This window comes from Pogona vitticeps, chromosome 3 (genome assembly GCF_051106095.1).
Source record: "Pogona vitticeps strain Pit_001003342236 chromosome 3, PviZW2.1, whole genome shotgun sequence".
Lineage (NCBI taxonomy): Eukaryota > Metazoa > Chordata > Lepidosauria > Squamata > Agamidae > Pogona > Pogona vitticeps.
The window spans coordinates 188,567,956-188,586,298 of NC_135785.1; the positions used below are offsets into that span (position 1 = coordinate 188,567,956).

At 42.9% G+C, this 18,343-nt stretch overlaps 1 protein-coding gene across 11 annotated transcripts in view; it reads right to left on the reverse strand.

Moving 5' to 3' along the window:
* The window catches only part of KLHL15 (kelch like family member 15), a 49,712-nt gene extending 31,372 nt beyond the window's left edge, over window positions 1-18,340 (reverse strand). For 5 of the 11 annotated variants that reach the window (XR_013543563.1, XR_013543562.1, XM_020789126.3 and 2 more), the window contains exons 1-2: window positions 14,700-14,763; window positions 14,401-14,459 (exon numbers count right to left, since the gene is read on the reverse strand). The gene's annotated coding sequence lies outside the window, so the exon portion shown is untranslated. Of the gene's footprint in view, window positions 1-14,400; window positions 14,460-14,699; window positions 14,774-18,204 lie in introns of those variants that run through there. The other 6 variants (XM_020789130.3, XM_072994284.2, XM_020789124.3 and 3 more) reach the window with 3 other exon arrangements.
* Between the last annotated feature and the right edge of the window lie 3 nt (window positions 18,341-18,343).

Genomic DNA, 18,343 nt, shown 5'->3' on the forward strand with positions numbered 1-18,343 from the left:
GATGGGATGGAGTCCTCCATCCTTTTTCAGTACTGTAAAATATTTGGAGCAAAAACCATCAGGCAGGATAGAGGGAAGGACGGTGGTTATGGCTTGTTTTTGGAGAAGAAGGGAAACTTCTTCTTGAAGGACTGTCGAATAAGGGGCATGTGAAGGAGGTCCAGAAGAGAGTGTGCTGTTCCAAGAGGAAGAAGGAAAAGAGAGTGGGGAAAACCCGAGAGTGCAAAAGAGCAGGTGGACCCAGGGGAGAACTTAGCTCCAGAAGAGGGGAAAATGGAGCGAGGAGGGAAATTTGAAGTAAGCCTGATAGAGGAGCACGGGGACAAGAAAGGGGAGGAGCAGGAGCTGTCAGTCTGGGAGGAGGGTATAAGTAACCAAGGAGAACGGCGGTTCGAGGTAGAACTAGAACTGTGGAAGTGGAAGAGAGAACTGGAGAGGCTAAGAGAGTATGAGAGAGTGAAAACACAGGAATTGTTGAGAGATTTTCCAAATCTATAACTAGGCGAGCTGTTACCCCACTCCAAAGGGAGGAGAGTGAAATACGAGACGTTAGAATGGTTAGTTATAGTCTTTCCCAAGAATGGGAGAGGACGGCAGATGATTCAACCTGATTCTCGATAATCCTCCCCCCAAAGGAGATTGGGCCCGGCATCCATGCTGCGGCACCATTTGTGCAGTATAGAGCGTGCCCCTTCGGAAGCCAACCATGCGGAGACGCTTGGCCCAGCACCCCTGTGAGTTCCATGGATGGGATTCGGGACATTGTGTTGAACAGTCATGGCATGTTGCCTGAGTTAAGTCTTTTTGATCCTATCATGAATAACATTGATTTGCCTGTAACTAATAAAGAGGAAGTTATAAGAGTTAAGAAGACGTCTCCTGTGGTATTTCTCGCACAAAACGAGGAGTTGCCAAAATTTGAAACTGAACCCATTCACAGGGTATTTATAACATTTCCAATTGGTGGGATAGTTTTGAATTCAATGAAGTAACTGTTTTTAATGATGGAAAGGACCCATTGGTCATTAGTTCTACATTGCCAAGCATTAAGGAAAGGACGAAATCTTGTTTGGAACAGGGTTGAGGAATTGAGAGTAGGTGAAGGGAGTCTATAGGTATTGCTTACCTTTCCTTTAAGGGTGCCAAAAGGGTTGGCGGCGTGGTTGCTGTTGCTGGGTTCAAAAGGAATATGAAGTCAAGGTTGAGGGTCCTTCAAAGGGCCTGTCCAATGTTTGAGGTTTGTATGGTCTGTATAGTTGTTGAAATTGTTGGTATGGTTGTTGGTAAAAAGGCCTCTGTCATCTGTATGTCTGCTGGGTAGAGTAGGATGGAGCTGTTTTATGGCTCTTATGGAGGTTGTCCATTACCTTGTCCATTTTTTCATTGAAAAGGGCAGCCCCATCAAAAGGTAGATCCTCTATTCTAGATCTGGTATCATCCAATATCCCAGCAGATCTAAGCCATGCATGACGCCGGAGTGTGATAGAGGTGGCCATAGCTTTAGAGGAGGCATCAGTGGTATAGTGAGATGCAATCCTCTGTTGTTTGGCGAGTGTGGAAGCCTTGGCATGAATGTTAAGGGCTTCTGTCTTAGACGATTCCGGGGCCAATTCAAGTACTGGGAGAATCTTATTCCATAATTGTCTATGGTAAGCTCCCATCACGGCTTGCTAATTGGCAACTCACATCAAAAATGAGGTGAGGGAACAGAGCCTCTTGCCAAGTATATCTAATTTTCTACCTTCTTTATTTGTAGGTGCAATTGAGTACTGTATATATTTCGGGCTCTTGATTGGTTTGACTCTACTATTATGGAGTTCGGTGTCGGATGTTTGGTGAGAAACAAAGTATCCATACCATGGGTCTTATAATGATTTTCGACTCTGGAAATTTGTAAGTGTCACATACAGCACTGATGGTACCTGTCTGTCATGGGTTTGGAGGGAAAGTTCCATCCTATGGGGAGTGGAAGGCGGGACATCAGGGGGGAGGAGCTGTACTGTATATATTTGGGGGAAGTCCTTCGTAAGAGAGCTGACGTGGAGAAGTGGAGTTGGAGTCTGTGGGTCAGACTGAGTACAACTGTTCGTCAGATAGTACATACCTGATAGGTTCAGGTTTCTATCTAGGTAGCCAGAACGGATAGGTTCAGGGTCTGTGCGTTACCTTAAAGTGTTCCGTGGGAACCAATCTGTTGTATGTGTATGATTGGGACTATACCAAGTTCCAGTATCCTATTTACCTGATCCTTTTATTTACCCTGTTTGTTTTTTCAATAAACCTTGTTCTCTTGTTTATTAAAATCCATTCCTGGTCTGGGTGACTTGGGAGAGCGAATGGTTGGTGGCAGCATAACTACAGGGTGGGATACTCCAGTAGGTCTGGGGTTGCTACATTTATTGGTGTCCAGCGGGTGGGATCCGACTGGTCCAGTTGCCCAGTGGTCCAGCAAAGCCTTGGCTAGTGTGCCCAGAGCAAGGGGGGTCTAGTCAGGGAAAATCTGAGGGCGCGTAGGTAATCTTCTAGGCTTACCTCACGGGGAGGTAGGCTAGTGGAAGAACGTGCAAACTCAGATTGGGGGACTAGATTAGGGAGCTCTGAGGCAACCCGTTTTGGCGGGAAAGGGCTGAGGCAAAGCTGCGTGAAAGTAACAGTGATCTAGCCTGTCTGCTGAGAGGCCTAGCAGAGGGGGTGAATTCTGTCTGGCAACAGTTGCAAGTGGGTGCTGGAGGGACAGCAGCAGTCTATAGAAGGCTGTTTCTGAGGCAAAAGGAAAAAAGTCGTCGTTTTATTTTGAGGCGTGACTTTTGAAGGCAGCCTGGTCTGGGGGGATTATGCCCTTGATTCGAAGCCAAATGGCAGAAATGGGGGAAGTGAGAGAACCACAGGGAGACCAAGGTTCTGAGGAGGAATTTGGCTCAGTGCAGGATGAGAGCACGGGAGAACTGACCTCAGAACTCAGAAAAATGCTCCTAGCCCAACAGCATGAACTGAGGGTGAGGGAAATGGAGGAAAGGGAAAGGGAGAAACAAAGACAATTTGAAATGGAAAGGGAAGAGAAACAGAGACAGTTGGAGTTAGAAAGAATGGCGTTTGAGCTGAAGAAGCTGGAAATAATGAGTAGAAATAGGAATAACAATAATAATGAGGGGAACCCAGGGAATGGGGAAGGCAGCCTGTCTAAAACTGACTTGAAGAAATTCCCTGTGTACAACAAGGGAGATTGCCCTGAGGTGTTCTTTTCCCTCGTGGAAAGAGCGTTTGTGGACTTCTCAGTAAGGGAAACTGAGAAGATGACCATTATGCGATCTTTAATCAGTGGCAGCCTGGCAGAAGTCTATGCAGAGATGCCAGTGGAACTGCTGAAAGACTTCGCTGAGTTTAAAAAACTGGTGTTTGCCCGGCATGGGATAAATGCTGAACAGCTGAGGCAAAAATTTAGGTCACTCACAAAAAAACCAGAGCAGACTTTTACCCAAGTGGGGGCCCAACTGGTGAGGTTGCTAGAGAAATGGCTGTCTCAGGAGGGGACAGAGACCTTCCAGCAGCTCAAAGACCTGATAGCGCTGGAGCAATTTTATTCAGTCCTGCATGGGGAACTAAAGTTCCATGTGAGAGAGAGGAAACCGAAAACTGTGACAGAAGCGGCGGAGATCGCAGATTTTATTTCCCAAATAAGGAAGCCCTTAGGTGCTGAGGGGAAAACTGTGGGTAAGCCCAAAGAAACCTACAGCAGGTACTCTCAGGGACCAGGGAAAAACCAGCAAGGGGGAGGGGCCCATGTTGAAGGGAAGCCCTCTGACATGAAACCACCAAGACCTCAGATTTTGGAGGGAAAACCAAAAACAGATGAGAAAGACTCCAAGTACAACAGAAAATGTTATTTCTGTCAAGGAAAGGGCCATCTAATCTCAGAGTGTGAGAAATTAAAGCAGCTAAAGGGAAATTTGCCTCATGATTTGAGTGGAACCAAGCCAAAAGCTGTGTTCTGTGTCCAGACAGAGCAAAGCTCCTTGCCACTGAGGGAGCCTGTTGCCATGGCGACTCACTCTGGACCAGTTACATCTGCTGATCAGGCTGGGGGAAATGGTCCTCTTGTGGAGGTCAAGCGCTGCTTACTAGTTAGGACAGATTCGCAATTGTTTGAGACCGCTGGGGTGGACGTAGGAATACTTGACCATCAGTATAGGGGGCTAAGGGATACTTGTTCCCAGGTGACCCTGTGCCATCCAGACATTATTCCTAGGAAGCATATAATCCCAAATGAGAGCCTGAAGGTGGCAGGGATTGAGGGGCAGGTGATCTCACTGCCAGTAGCTGAGGTACCTGTGAGCTTTCAAGGCTGGAGGGGAGTTTGGCGTCTAGCGATTTCATCGACTCTCCCAGCAGCCGTGCTCGTGGGAAATGACCTGGCTGAACATGTGAAACGGGTGCTAGTGATTACACGCTCACAAGCTACCACGGGGACAGTTCAGGGGGGTACTGAAGAGCCCGAGGCTGAAGCAGATGAGGGTAGTCCCGAAGCTGTGGCAGAAACCTTAACCACAGACAGCAAATTTGGCCAAGAGCAAAAGGCAGATGCCACTCTCGGAAAGTGTTTTGAAAAGGTGACAGACACCCAGCTAACACCTGAAACCCCAGCGAGATTTCACGAGAAAAAGGGAATTTTATATAGAGAGACCCTGATGAATGTCTCAAAAGGGGGAGATGGGATCAGAAGTCAGCTAGTGGTACCTGAAAAGTATCGCCCCATGATCTTACAAAGGGGGCACTCTGACATGTTTGCTGCGCACTTGGGGGTGAACAAAACACAGCAGAGAATCACACAAAATTTTTACTGGCCTGAAATAGGGAAGCAGATCAAGGAGTTCTGTAAACAATGTGATGTGTGTCAGAGGCAGGGGAATAACCGTGACAGAACCAAAGCGAAGTTGTGCCCTTTGCCTGTGATTGACACCCCGTTCAAATGTATAGGAGTGGATATTGTGGGACCTTTGCCCAAGGCCACCAAGAGGGGGAACCGGTTCATTCTCACCATTGTGGACCATGCCACGAGGTACCCCGAAGCCATTCCCTTGACTAACATCGAAACTAACACAGTGGCAGATGCCTTGGTGGGGTATATGTCCAGGATGGGATTTGCCTCAGAAATAATCACAGATTTGGGCACATCATTTACATCAAAGCTCATGAAACGGTTATGGCAAATCTGTGGAATTAAACACAAGGAAACCACTGCCTATCACCCCGAAAGTAATGGGTTAACGGAGAAGTTCAATGGGACTCTGATGCGCATGATTAGGGCTTACTTGGCAGAGAATCCAAACAATTGGGACCAGAAGCTGCAATCCCTTTTGTTTGCTTACCGATCAGTGCCCCAAGCCAGTACCGGGTTCAGTCCGTTTGAACTTTTGTTTGGGAGAAAAGTAAAAGGTCCACTTGATTTAATCAAACAGAATTGGGAGCAGATCACCCAGGGTGACCCACAAGATGTTGTGACGTATATAGACACTTTAATGAATGACCTGAAGAGAAACCTAGAGCTAGCAGCAGAAAACCTGCAAGCTCAGAAGGTCAGACAGAAAACCTGGTATGACCAGAAAGCCAGGGAGAGGCACTTTAACCCAGGGGAGGAAGTGCTTTGGCTTAGGCCCTGCAAAGAGAACAAACTGCAGCTCAAATGGGCAGGACCATACAGGGTCATTTCCAAGATGTCGGACCTGAACTACCTTATAGAACAGGAGGAACACCAAGCACGGAGGGTGGTACATGTGAATGCCCTGAAACCCTACTACAGAGGGGAACAGAGGGTTTTATTTGCCATAAAAGCAGCTGAGAGTGAGGAAGCTGAATTGCCCTTCTGGGAGGGTAGAGGGGAAGTGAAATACAACCCAGATGAGGTGAAGATCAGTCCTGCACTCACCCAAGACCAGCAGCAAGAACTAAAAGTGCTGCTCACTAAATATCATAAGGTTTTTTCAAATAAGCCGGGGATAGTGAAGGGAGTGATGCATCGGATCCACACAGGGGATGCACCCCCGCAAGCAGTATCCCCGTACCGAGTGACGGGACCCTATAGGGACAAGGTGCGGAAGGAGCTGGACGAGATGCTTAGGGAGAACATAATCGTCCCCTCTTCTAGTCCTTGGTCCTCTCCGATAGTCCTGGTGGACAAGCCTGATGGGAGCATTAGATTTTGTGTAGATTACCGGAAATTAAACCGCGTAACCACTCCTGATGCCTACCCAATGCCCAGGCTAGACAACCTGATTGAAACCATAGGGGGTTGTCGGTTCATTTCATCGTTGGACCTAGTAAAGGGTTACTGGCAATTAAGGATTGATCCCAGGGATCAGGAAAAGACCGCATTTTGCAGCCCTTTTGGTCTATATGAGTTTAGAGTCCTTAGTTTTGGTCTCAGAAATGCACCAGCCACATTCCAAAGGCTGATGGACCAGACCTTAGCAGGGCTCAGTGACTTTACTGTGGCCTACATTGACGATATAGGGATCTTCAGCAATACCTGGGAAGATCACCTGAAACACCTGGAGATAGTGCTGCAGAGGTTAAGTGCAGCAGGGCTAACAGTAAAGGCAAGCAAGTGTCAGCTGGGTAGCCCAGAAATAAAATACTTGGGTCACATAGTAGGGGGAGGAGTGATCAAACCCCTAGAGGCCAAGATAGAAGCCGTTCGTGATTGGCCCAGACCCAACACCAAGAAAAAAGTCAAATCATTTCTTGGGTTGGTGGGCTACTACAGAAAGTTCATCCCGAGGTTTAGCGAGATGGCGACTCCGCTGACCGATCTGACGCGGAAGAAGACTGATGACCGCATCCCGTGGACCAGCGACTGTGAGGAGGCGTTCCAGAGGTTGAAGGAGGCGCTCATCCATTATCCAGTGCTGCGTGCTCCCGACTTCGACCGGGAGTTCATAATCTACACCGATGCGTCTAACAGCGGAGTAGGAGCAGTTCTTTGCCAGGAGGATGAAAATGGTGACCAGCATCCAGTGTCCTACCTGAGTAGGAAACTCCGGAAAGGTGAGAGACATTTGGCAACCGTGGAAAAGGAGTGCCTGGCCATAGTATACGCGATTCAGAAGGCCAAACCTTACATCTGGGGAAGACATTTTGTTCTGTGCACTGACCACTCACCACTGCAGTGGTTAAAGACAATGAAAACACATAATAGTAAACTTATGAGGTGGGCTTTAAACCTGCAAGATTTTGACTTTGAAGTGAAGGTGGTCAGAGGGTCAATGAACTGTGTTGCTGACGCCTTGTCAAGAAGACCCGACGAGTAAAGACGGCGAAGAAACCATGGACTGTGTATATTGGTGACCAAAAGTTAAATGTACCTGTTTATTGAACAGGCTTGGTTTGTATTAATAAAGGTAACTTAATGTATTGCAAATATTAATGTATAAATGCATAAGTGATATGTTTGACCTAGAGTGAGTAAGTATGGGTTATGGGATTGTATTAGAATGTATAACTGTTTATGTGTTTTGATCCTGGTTGTTTTTTTGGAGAAAAGCACTTTAGCTTTTCCCCCGCAAAACAACTTATAAAGGGGGGAGGTGTCACATACAGCACTGATGGTACCTGTCTGTCATGGGTTTGGAGGGAAAGTTCCATCCTATGGAGAGTGGAAGGCGGGACATCAGGGGGGAGGAGCTGTACTGTATATATTTGGGGGAAGTCCTTCGTAAGAGAGCTGACGTGGAGAAGTGGAGTTGGAGTCTGTGGGTCAGACTGGGTACAACTGTTCGTCAGATAGTACATACCTGATAGGTTCAGGTTTCTATCTAGGTAGCCAGAACGGATAGGTTCAGGGTCTGTGCGTTACCTTAAAGTGTTCCGTGGGAACCAATCTGTTGTATGTGTATGATTGGGACTATACCAAGTTCCAGTATCCTATTTACCTGATCCTTTTATTTACCCTGTTTGTTTTTTCAATAAACCTTGTTCTCTTGTTTATTAAAATCCATTCCTGGTCTGGGTGACTTGGGAGAGCGAATGGTTGGTGGCAGCATAACTACAGGGTGGGATACTCCAGTAGGTCTGGGGTTGCTACAGTAAGGAAGAGGGAGATTTCTCCCACATTTCCTTGATCAAATCAAGCATAGCCGGAATGAAGGCCAGACTGAGAGGGGGCATTTTTTATCAGGATTAATATCGTCGAACACTAAGTCCTATTTAGGTGGTGGTGGTTCCTCAATTTCAAGTTGTAAAGATTTAGCCATTCTCATGACTAGTTGAGAATAAGAAGTGAAGTCTTCTGATGAAGAGTGTGGGTGATTCTCAGTGACATCAGAAGTCGGTGTCGGTTAATTAGATGGTGATTCCAGTGATATGACAGAGGCAAAGTCCTGAATCGATGGGGATGAAACTAAAGAAGGAGATTGGTGTCGACGTTTTGACATCAATATTAGTGTGGAGGAGGCAGGCTGTGTTGTAGGAAGCATCTGTGTGGAATATCTCTCTGTGTCTGTAGGTGGACGAGGAGGACCTTTATAAGTGGTAGTAACTTGCAGTGATGCATGGAGAAGGTGTTTGGAGGAATGCTTAGAATGCTTTGATTGAGAATGTTCTACAGTCGATGAAGGGCATTTCAGGGCTGGTATAGCTGGAAGGGTTGCACGAGTCGGCATCAAATGTTAAGACTGGTGTCAGTGTTGAGGAGGAAATGGAGAGAGTGAAGGTATCAGGGTGGATACGGTAAAGTATAATGGACCCTGTCATGGTTTAGGTTATTGAAGCTAGGATGTAATTTCTGAATGGGATATGTAGTACTGAACAATGTAAAATGGATTCCATATTGGTTCTCTGCATAAATGATTTCTGCATGCTGACAGTGTGTTTTTGCAGAGGGATGTGGGAATGTTCTCTTGTAGGCCTGAGGAGTACATTCTTAGATAAGAAGACTGGTCATTTGTTTTGGCGGAGTGCAGACAAATCTAGGAAAACAACACCTGTTTCCCATAAGAGAAGAGAGAAGATAAAGAGGGACTGTTTACCTAACTTTGTGCCATGATTGGATGACAGCGTGAGAGATGGAGAAGAAGGGAGGTTTCCAGCTAAGCTTGAAAAAGGAACTCTTACCATGGACAATATCTCACTTTTTCTTTTCATTCTTGGCCTTCTGAACTACAGTTATGCTAGGTCTGGTTGCCTGCTGTGCAGTGCAGGTAACAGACTGATAGAGATGTAAGAGTTTAGGTAGAAAGGTGGGCTTTAAGCCTTTTGCCCACCCTAATATAGCTTTTTATAGATTTTTCTAGGATTTTTAGTGTTTTTGTATTTAGAGAGAATTTATTGTTTCATTTATATTTTATATCATTCCTTGAAAATGATAACATGCTGGCTTATGCATTAAACTGACTTTATTTTGTGAATTTCTATAATTTTCTTAATAAAATAATAATTATAAAAATCAATTGGTCTCTCAAGTGGAGCTGTCTTAGCATTACCCTGAGGGGGAATTATAAGGCCACATTTTGCTACTGAGTCCTACCCTGACTGAGCTAAGTATGTCTACTGACTACAACACTCATGTGTCTTTCTTTTTGGAAATTTTCTAAAGTGGCAGAAGTATATTTTTAGGGCAGACTTGTAAGCAGAAGAGTTGGGGTGGCCCTTGGCTGAAGTTACCAGGACTCGACTTAGCCTAATGAGGGAGCACAAGCTTCTAATTACTCTCGGTCCGACTGGTCAAGCATCTCTTAGGAGAGCTGATCGCTGATAGACCCTTTTAGACTCATCATAATATAGCTGCTCTTGAGGATCGTCAGGTAGATATGGGTCATATTGGTAGTACAGGATCTATCTCTTCTATCTGAACTGGTGTCAAGACAACTGCAGATAATAGTAGTACTCCCGGTGTAGCCAACATGTAAGAAAAAAGGAAATGAGGGGATCAGTGGTGGGCAGAGCATGCACTCCATGGGGGAACATCCCACTAATCATGTGTCTTTAAGCTCTAGAAACTTCTGAGAGGTTCAGCGCAGGCGTGGAACAACCCAACTGTATGCATTCACAGACGCCACGAAGAACAACTGCCTTTTTATATCAGATATTTCATACATATCATGACAAATGTGAATGAGCACTTGGGACAGCTATCTGTTACTTCTGAGGAAAAGTTACTTTCACTTTGCAAAGATGACTGAATGGTCAATTGCTATCACACATGATAGCAAATGAAAGATCATTTGCTATCATTTCTTATTTTCATAGAGGTTTCTAAGGTTTACAGATGTGGCTAAATGAATGTTTAAGTCTATTAAAAAGTAAACAAGTCTGATGTACTTAATTCTGATTTGCATACATCTCTCATGCCTAAAAATGGGCTTCATTTAGAAACAACACTAAACTACTGCCATGCATTTACATACACAAAGATGCTCTCCTTCTCTGACAGTCATGAAAAAATTAAAAGCATTTGCTTCTGCTTTCAGAGAAGACACAGATGTGAGACTTAAAGAGCTAATGCCTCAGTTTAGCTGCCAACTAGTACAGTCGTGCCCCGCTTAACGATTACCCCGCATTATGACGAATCCGCTTTACAACATTGCGATCGCAAAACGATGGTCTAAATGATTTCGTTTAGCGATAATCAGTTCCCTGCTTCGGGAACCAATTTTCGCTTTACGACGATCAAAAACAGCTGATCGTCGGGTTTTCAAAATGGCCACCGGGTGCTTAAAATGGCTCCCTGCTGTGCTTAGGGATGGATTCCTCGCTATACTGGCACTGAAAATGGCCGCTGTATGGAGGATATTCGCTGGACGGTGAGTTTTTAGCCCACTGGAAGGCACTGAACGTTTTCAATGCGTTTCAATGGGTTTTTAAATTTCGCTTTACGATATTTTCGCTTTTTGCTTAACAGCAATTTGCCTGGAACAGATTATCGTCATTAAGCGAGGCACTGTATAGCTTCTTAAGAGTTATTGAAAACAAGAATCAGTTACTTGCAAAAGCAATCTTTACAATTAAAAAAGCTCAATAATCATATGTGGAGAACTAGCCATTTTGGGAAGAATAACATGGTTCCACTTGACTAGAAAGGACTCAAGAACAGATTTACTTACTGTACGTGTTTAATGTATATGGCACCTTTCTCCCAGCAGAGGGATCAAAGGCAGCTCACAACCAATTACAGCTAAATAAACATAATTTAAAATATAATGGAACACTTTGATTTGGATTCCTGCATTGAACAGGGGGTTGATCTCAATGCCTTTATAGGCCTCTTCCAACTCCATTATTCTCAGAATTGATTTGATGGCACCTGGGTATTATATTTTTTACAAGACAATATTAACAGCTATTGTTAATACAGTAGCTGTTAAAATATATACACCTCAGATTAGTAGGAAAGAAATATGGAACATACCATAATACTTACTTATCTAAATAAATTTCAAAAATAATGCACCACATTATTTTTGAAATTTATTTAGATAAGTAAGTATTATGGTATGTTCCATATTTCTTTCCTACTAATCTGAGGTGTATATATTTTCAATAACTAATAGTGCACCACACAAGGTGGCACTATTAGTTATTTGAAAATTCTGATCAGAATTGTAGATTCTGCTATAATAGTCAGTCCTAAACGCATTTTCTTTTACACCCCAACTAAGAACTACATTCTGATTGCTACACTTATAACAACAAATTCACGTGGAAATATTGTTTTAATAGAGTGGATTCTATTGATGACAGCATATCATTTGCAACAGCATGCCACCTATCTGAGTGTTAATAAGTAGTAACAAAGACTGGAGAATTACAAAGAGACTTCTATCCCCATCACTATGAGGTTGAAATCAAAGGTAATACATTATGGAAACTATAATGGACTTTTCTTCCACAGATTCAAGATTCTTGTCTGAAATGGATTCACTGTGTATGCAAGAAAGTGGATAAACTACAATGCACATGTTTGTGTGCGTGTCAATGTTACTGACTAAATTGTGGAATTAAGTACAGTCATAAAAAAATCTAAATACACATGTATGATTCTGTAGCCTATTAAGGTTAATGTCAGATCGTATATTCCATTTCTCACCTCTACTTCTAAAGTTTCTGTAACAAAGTAAGGAAAGCAACCACTCTAAAAAATGGCTATGGCTGCCAAACAAAAATAAACTTTTAAATAAAGTTTGTAACATCCATGATCCTGCTATAAAGTATGCTACCATGTTTCCCCAGAAATAAGACAGGGTCTCATATTAATTTTTGCTCCAAAAATGCATTAGGGCTTATTTTCAGGGGATTTTTTTCCATGTACAACAATCTACATTTATTCAAATACAGCCGTATCATCTTCTGGTTGCTGCACAATGGTGGAGGGCAGGATTTCACATCACTGAGGCTTATTTTGGGGATAGGGCTTATATTATGAGCATCCTGAAAAAATCATACTAGGGCTTATTTTCAGGTTAGGGCTTATTTTCGGGGAAACAGGGCAGTTGTCCATAAAACACTTAACAGCAAAATTATAATTGTTTGGATATTTAAGCATTACAATGCTGATTTATTGGTAGGGTAGCTCCAGCTCTTAAGTCTCTGCAATAGAAATGGAAACTAAAAAAATAAAATAAAAATAAAACTAGTGATTACAAAACTACATTAAGCTGACACTAAAAATAGTACCGTATTTCCCCGAAAATAAGACAGGGTCTTATATAAATTTTTGCTCCAAAAAACACATTAGGCCTTATTTTCAGGGGATGTTTGATTTTACAGTCATGTCATCTTCTGGTTGCTGCACAATGGTGGAGAGCAGGGTTTCACTTAACTAGGGCTTATTTTTGGAGTAGGGCTTAAATTACAAGCATCCTGACAAATCATACTAGGGCTTATTTTCAGGTTAAGTCTTATTTTCGGGGAAAAACAGGGTAGAGATGTAAATGGTAAGTGACAAGTTATAGAAACTACTGTATATAATTTATATAATTTATCCAGCTCATTATAATTTTTTTATTTGGCTTTGTAATTCAACAGCTTCTTCTGTAGTTATGCCTTACCAATGATATAATACCAAAAACACAGTTTCAGATTTGGCTTGGTAAGACGCAACCTTAACTCTTCAGATGGCCTTCAGCAGTTGAGATCTGCATCTCAGAAACTACAAATAACTTTCAGAAATGTTATGTATACAGAACTACAATATTAATTTTATAAACCACATGGTAAAAACATATGACTATGTTGCACCATTACCAATTGTTCCATCGTTTTGTTCACTACCTGTATTAATTAAAAATGATGGAGAAAGTGACCACACTGATTAGGAAATTGAATTCTTTGAAAATTAGTAACTATTTTTAAAAGTAGTCAATTAATAATACATTATTGCACCTCAGAAAAGGCACTTCTTTCACCATACAAAAAGCTCTTCTAAGAGTGTGTCTGTTGCAACACATGGACATATATCATCTCAAAACAATGAGATGCTGTTTCCTTACAATATTTTTAAAGACTTTTTAACTTGGTTGAATCTTTACTTTTTTTAAACTAAATATTGGGTTAATTATCATGTTTTACAGGTCATAAAATCTCATAAAAATTATATACATCAAATCTTAAATGTTGGTATGATTTCACAGCATCATAGCAAATAACTGGCAATGGGGGGAAATCACTACGGCATAATTCTGTCTGACAGAAACTTTCAGACACGTTACAGAACAGTATTTAGCAAAAATTAAACCAGAGAATTTTCATGTAAACAAAGTTTGTAACATAGTCACTCTTTCCCATGTGCATTGTAAGTATAGAAGACTTCAGGTTATGCTCCTGGAAGGATCATTAACACGCTCACAGACCTAAAAGGCCAAGGCATATGTCTTGCCTCACTCATCAAAGTGAGTGAGAAACCTTAAAAGATGCAAAACTGCAATATGCTTCCCTCTTTAGAAAAATACATCACACCTAGGAGGCCAAGAGGCCAGGCACCCTGAGAGGTCTAATAACTTTCCAATTAGCAGTAGGAACATCAGACTGCCCCCATATACTACTCTTTTAAGATACCGAGGATCCCATTACCATGCAATCTTCAATTCTACAGCCACAACAGCTTTACATTCTCTGGAGCTTCACCCACTCTTTTCTTATCCGAAAAAGCAACTGCCCTTCAAAACTGGGGAGGAATAAATTAAAAACAAAAGAATAATAGGATGAATGAACTGACTTCGTTGGTGTGTCCACTTTAGGCCAACTCTAGTGGAAAAGAAAGTGCAAAAGGAAAAAGATACCTCTGGTAAGGAGAAGGGAGAAGTATAACCCACATGGGACTAGAAGCAGCAGCAGCAGCAGCGAGCACAGAGAGAAAGCGGGGGAAACAAGGCGGAGTAAGAGCGACCCCCCCTCCCCACCAGCTTCACCTACCTCTCAGCAGCACTGAAGACACGGCTCTTCGCGCTAAACATGCGGAGAGGGGGGGATCTCTGGGTAACATAAAGACAGAGAAGGAGGAGAGTCTCACAGGAGGAGTGAAGAGGAGGAGGAGGACATGGTGATGGAGGTGTCGCGCCTGAGCTCCCTCCTCACTTCTCGCACACTACATACGCTCACGCGGCTTGAGGCCTCTTCCCGCGGCGCTGCCCAGGCACCGGCTTTCGCCGGCCCCTGCTTCGCCCCCCTCCCGGAGTCCCTGCCTTTCCCCGTCCCCTCTCACAGTTGTTTACCTTCTTCACTGCCTAGCACAGCCTCAGTCGCCATCTTCCCCCAACGAAAAGCACCCCCCCACACTGACCGTCACTTCCGCCGCCGCCGCCGCCTGTAAGGGAGGCAGAGGGACAGGCACAGGAGAAGCGGGCGGGAGGGCGAGCCTCCAGAGAGAGGCAAAGCGGCTTTTCGGGCCGAAGCCGCCCGCTTCCCACTTCACGTGGAGCGGCCGCGCCATTCGCCGTGGCTGCCGCTGCCTCACGGAAGCCGCCCAGCCCAACGAGCCGCCTTTCGACTTCTGTTCCCGGTTCAGGAGCCGCCTCGTCGTCGGCTCTATGTCAGCTTCGCACCTCCCGCCCGAAGAGACTGCCTCGCCAGTTTTGCCTCCAAGGGATGTCCGGCGGGCTTCCCTCCACTAGGCCTGGCCAAGGGTTCGCCAGTAATTATCCCCTTTATACAGTTACAGTGTCTTCACGAGATGGGACGCTGCATTTTATGTCTTCCTTGAGCATGCACTTCAGAAAGTGCCATTCAACATACTGTAACACGTTTCTTTTGGGGGATGGGCTATATGTTTACTACACGCTTGTACTACTTAACAGCGGTCGAAGAAGAACTGCCAGTCTGTACATGTGTATCAGACCCCAAAAAAAAAGAAGGAAAAGAGGAGGAAAGGAGATAGCGTTCTGGTACATTAAAGACTGCATTATTTTTTATGCGAGTGTATTTATTTACAATATTTTTACCCTGCCTTTCTCTTTAAAAAGGACCCAAGGCGGGTTAGGTTGAAAGACATTTGAAGATGAAAATAATGAGTAAACAACAGTGGTTTACATAATTAAAAGAATATTTGAAGCTAAGAACAATCATCGTAAAGAGGCAATTTCATCATTAGAAGACAATATTAAAGCTTAGAAAAACACAAGTACTGTACAGTATAAAAGTATTAAAAAGGAACAAACATATAGCAGTTAATGTTTAAGGTCCCACAACATTTCTGGCATTCTTTTTCATTGTGCCAGTAATATACCCAATATATCCATTTAACTGTCGAGGCTTCCTAAGAATGCTGGGAACTGTTATTTGGAGAGAACAAACTATTATTGATAACTATAATAGTACCTCTCTTTTTCTTTGAAGATGGGATTCAGATCAAGCTTCTTTATAAATCAGTACCAGTCGCCAAATGGTGATGGGATCTATAGTTCAACAATATTCAGAAGGCCACATATTTATTTATTTTTATTTATTTATTTGATTTATACCCCGCCTATCTGGACTACTCGTCCACTCTTTCATTGTGAATCCCTAATGTAATAAGCAAAGTATGAATTTTACTGTACCTTCTGGAGCAAGCTCAGAATTGAATGGTAACAATTTCTCTAGATTAATTAATTTTTTAAAACTATGTAGTGTTTGCAAACTGCACTTCTTTATCACTGAAATTCTTTGCATCAACAAAGTAGCGGAAGCTTGGGAAAAAAGGCAAATAGAATATAATACCTACAGAGTTATACTGGGAGGTAGTGCTCACCATTTGGAGGTGGCAAGACCTTTTACTCAAGTGAGGTGAATTTTTGCTTAAAAATAAGGAGCACAGGTAGTATAGGAAGAAAACTTTGTCTAAAAGAATGTTCTCAGATGCCTCCTGTATACATGATTTTGCTTTACAGCAAGACACACACACACACACACACTTTAAACAGAAAGTTATTCTTTTAAAACTTCTGTCACTGTATTGCCAAATTTAAAGAATCTCTGGTAATTAGGTGTGGCCCGTAGTGAGTTCCTGGGCAGTGAAACTATACTACCCCTACCTGGTGATTTCTTGGCAAATCAAAATAAATAAGGCTGAAAAGCACATAAACAGGAGTATATTCTTTTTAATATACATGAGCTTCAGCTCAGTTGCTTAATTTTAGAGTTTACTTTTTGTTTATTTGTTTAGTACGGAAATTTTGAAGTCTCTGTTTAATGCTCCAGTGATTCACATATTCCACCAGAACATTAGCCATGCTACCACTGTAAAAGATAAACCAGCTGCACAACTCAGGGCATTACTACATGGGTGTATTCTGATGGCAAAGCCAAATCAGAGGAGCAAAGAAAGTTTGGCAGAGACAATAAGTAGGTTGTAGAAAGCACAAGAGGATCAGATTTATTCCAAATACTGTAGCACATCAAACATCAAATGTATGATAACAGATGGCTATACCAATGACAGAGCTGGTGAAAGAAAAATCTTTCCTACTGAGATGGTGGAGGAAAAATCCACTATGATTTTCATGTATAAAGACATGGCAAAATACTCCCAGCACATACATGTAACCCCAGACAAAAAGCATGTAATTCAAATAACATGGTGCATGACTTAGAGCTAATATAATCATTTGGCTTCTTGTGCAAATTTAAAGAACAAGGAGAATCCTGGCAAGAGAAAACCTAGGGGAAAATTTATTTATATATTTATCATGTTTCCCCGAAAATAAGACAGGGTCTTATATTAATTTTTGCTCCAAAAATGCATTACGGCTTATTTTCAGGGAAAGTTTTATTTTTTTCATGTACAACAATCTACATTTTTTTTCAGATACAGTCCTGTCATCTTCTGGTTGCTGCACAATGGTGGAGGGCAGGGTTTCACTTAACTAGGCTTATTTTTGGGGTAGGGCTTATATTACGAGCATCCTGAAAAATCATTTTCAGGTTAGGTATTATTTTCAGGGAAACAGGGTATTTAATTACATTTCAAGCCTGCTCATCTAGTGACCAGGCACTACTCCACGCAGCTAACAGCAACAAAAACACAATTAGCCATCCCCAATCCACAAAGACATATTGAGCTCCAAACAAATCACAAAACAACCCAACAAAATAAATCCAGAGACAACGACGAGTCCAAATCAACATCCAATTCATGGATCCACAGGGATCCTCTTATCAAAGAGGTAAGAGGTTTCTGAAACAGATTTTACACGTTTCCTAAAGGCCAGAAGGCCTGGCTGATGTCAGTGGGCAACACATTCCATAGCACCGCAGCCACCACCGAGAAAGCCCAATTCCTGGTGGTAGTTTTCCCAGCCTCTTTAGCGGTGGCCACCTACAGCCATGACTTTGGGGGGGGGGTAGAAATAATCTTGGTACTTTATATGAAAAGGGAGCGTTTTTCACAAACACTCTGGCAGCTGAATACAAGAGAACCAGGACAGATTAACACTTCTGTTCATGAAACTGTCTTTTAAGATTACACTCCACCACAACACAACTGTGGATGCTAGGAAAGACCACCTCGTTTACTGCTGGTACTACCATGCAGCCTCTTCTGTAGCTAATAGGGAAAGTGAGGGTCAGAACTCTCTGGAAACTGCTTTACATCCTTCAACTGGTGCAAAGGCCATTCTTATAAAATAAGTGTTAATTTGACATCACGTATGTATTTTCATGTGAATCTCTTACACGTTTTGTTCTACCAAAAAGCAGGTGAGCAAGTACCAGAAGTTAATAACATAAACACAAAAGACTGACCAAAGCCTACTCCTGTTTCGTCCTGTATGCAGGTAATAATTTATACAAAACAGGAACCCATTAACATCCTCTCCAAAACGTTAAAAGCGTTCTCCCAATACAGTATCATCAACCACCAGCTCTAGACGTCCATTTTTCA